Raw genomic sequence first — 2839 nt, forward strand, 5'->3', positions numbered from 1 at the left:
GAGACACAGAGAGAGAGAGACAGAGAGAGAAAGAGAGACAGAGAGAGAGAAACAGAGACAGAGAGAGAGAGAAACAGAGAAAGAGAGAGACAGAGACAGAGATTTGTTGCACATCGCCGTGTATGGGCAGGGAAAAGTGAAAGGTTGCAAGAACTTTACCGTCAGCCCCACCATGGGGAACACGTTACACGTGAACTGTGTGACGTCACTGCCCAGGGGTCAGGCTTTAACTTTAAACCCCAGCCACCGACTCTGTGTGGTTGCGTTTATTACTTTCGTTTGCAGCTAACTTGAAGGAAGCGTCGGTGGTGTAAAGGTTAGCATTGTTGCCTTCCAAGCAATAGATCCGGGTTCGATTCCCGGCTGACGCACTTTTTGGAGAAAAAAGTCTTTTTTTTTTCTTTCTCTTTTTGGTTTTGGTTCGATGCCCGTTTTGGGAGACAAAATTAATTGCCAATATTATACTGTAGACTGGCCTTAATTTCGTATTTCGTTTTGACCATAATTAAATACGACCTCACGTTATTTATTTTAAAATGAAAAGTGAACAAAAAGCATTTTTCTTGGTAAGTGTTTTACTGCGCTCGCAACTTCATAAGGTCATTTGAGCGCGCGGGACACATTTTACATTTTCAGTTAGTAGGAAATTTTGAATTTTGCCCGGGTGACGGCTGAAGCCTACTCTTGTCGATTTTGGACCACCAAAGGATCTTTAACATGTGCAACATGCACACGGGACCTCCGAGATTTTTCACCCTTGTTCGAGAAGGCTAGGTATAGATCTTTCCTACCAGAAGACCAGGGGAGTGGCTGAAAGACAGCAGTAAGAAAGAGCAAAGCAGAACCAGTAGAAAGTCTTCAGAAAGAGTCAGGAGCCCAGAGGAGGGAAGGAGGGAAGGAGGTGAGGGGGGGGGCAGAAGGTGGAGACGGAAGCAAACGACAGAACATTGCTAGAGTGCAGGAAAGGAGGTGAAAGGAGACAATTTTAGAGAATAATTTTTTTTTTCCGACACTGCCCGGATTCGAACCCGTGACCTATTGTATGAGAGGCGAACACCTTACCCTCTTGGCCACGAGAACTCTGTGATGTGACTAACCAGGGGTCAAGTTTTAGCTCTAAACCCTAGCCACCGACACCGTACTGTTACGTTTATTACTTTCGTTTGCAGCTGACTTGAAGGAAGCGTCGGTGGTGTAAAGGTTAGCATTGTTGCCTTCCAAGCAATAGATCCGGGTTCGATTCCCGGCTGACGCACTTTTTGAAAAAAAATCTTTGGTTTTTTTTCCCCTTCTCTTTTTGGTTTTGGTTCGATGCCCGTTTTGGGAGACAAAATTAATTGCCAATATTATACAGTAGACTGGCATTAATTTTGCATTTCGTTTTGATCATAATTAATACAACCTCACGTTATTTGTTTTAAAGTGAAAAGTGAGAAAAAAAAACTTTTTTCGGGTGAGTGTTTTACGGCGCTCGCAACTTCATAAGGTCATTTGAGTGCGCGGGACACATTTAACATTTTTAGTTGGTAAGAAATTTTGAATTTTGCCCGAAGCCTACTCTTATCGATTTTGGACCTCCAAAGGATCTTTAAAGTGCGTAACATGCACATGGGACTCCCAAGATTTTTCGCCCTTGTCCGAGAAGGCTAGGTGTAGATCTTACCTACCATAAGATCAGGAGTGTGGCTGACAGATAGCACTAAGAAACAGCCAAGCAGAAGCAGTAGAAAGGCTGCAGAAAGAGTCAGGAGCCCAGAGAAGGGGAGAAAGGAGGTGAGGGGGGGGGAGAGAGAAAGTGGAGACGAAAGTGGACGACAGAACATTGCTAGACGGCAGGAAAGGAGATGAAAGGAGAACATGTTAGAGAAGAATTTTTTTCCCTTCGCTACCCGGATTCGAACCCGCGACCTACTGAATGAGAGGCCAACTCGTCCTTAACCTCTGGGCCACGAGAACTCTGAGACGCCACAAACCAGAGGTCAAGTTTTAAACCCCAGCCACCGACACCGTGCTGTTGCGTTTATTACGTTCGTTTGCAGCTAATTTATGGGAAACGTCGGTGGTGTAAATGTTAGCATTGTTGCCTTCCAAGCAATAGATCCGGGTTCGATTCTCGGCTGACGCACTTAAAAAAACAACAAAACTTTGGGGTTTTTTTTCCTTTTCTTTTTGGTTTTGGGTCGGTGAATGTTTTTGGAGACAAAATTAATTGCCAATATTATATACTGTAGACTGGTCTTTATTTCGCATTTCGTTTTGATCGTAATTAATAGTTCCCGCTACAACCTCCAGATTTGTTTTAAATTGAAAAGTGAGAAATGTGCAAACGTTTCTGCCTGTGTTATAACCGTCTGTCAAAGCATTGCAAAACCATATTCCTCGTTTAGGTATTATAGCTAATGTCCATTCTGAGCACCAAAATGTTTCAGAGCCAAGGGCGTGAAGGATTAATTAATCACAAGGTATGTCGGCCGACTTAGAGTCACAGATCCTTAATTGGTGGTGCCATATTGTGTGTCGCTATTGTTAGCTTCGTGTGTTTGGAAAAGAACCAAACTCCGGTGTTCCGTTTCAGACCCGCTAGAACGACTGGTAGTGGTAGAAATGTCATGACCATTTGACCGTCAGACCTGGCTCATTGATCAGCACTTTCCGGAAGTACAAGTTTGCCAACGTTAGGAAAGGGATTCTTTCTTTCTTTCTTTTCTTTTCTTTATTTATTTATCTCTTTTCTTTCTTTCTTTCTTTCTTTCTTTCTTTCTTTCTTTCTTTCATTTCTTTCTTTCTTTCTTTCATTTCTTTCTTTCTTTTCTTTTCTTTCTTTATTTATCTCTTTTCT

General features: G+C 42.7%; 2 non-coding genes across 2 annotated transcripts; both read left to right on the forward strand.

Annotated features, from left to right (window-relative positions):
- The first annotated feature begins 299 nt into the window (after positions 1–299).
- On the forward strand, positions 300–371 carry TRNAG-UCC. The gene has a single exon. It is a non-coding gene; the product is annotated as a tRNA-Gly (tRNA).
- Positions 372–1183: 812 nt separating this feature from the next.
- Positions 1184–1255, forward strand: TRNAG-UCC. The gene has a single exon. It is a non-coding gene; the product is annotated as a tRNA-Gly (tRNA).
- The last annotated feature ends 1584 nt before the right edge of the window (positions 1256–2839 follow it).

The sequence above is a fragment of the Aplysia californica genome, unplaced genomic scaffold (assembly GCF_000002075.1).
Source record: "Aplysia californica isolate F4 #8 unplaced genomic scaffold, AplCal3.0 scaffold00173, whole genome shotgun sequence".
Lineage (NCBI taxonomy): Eukaryota > Metazoa > Mollusca > Gastropoda > Aplysiida > Aplysiidae > Aplysia > Aplysia californica.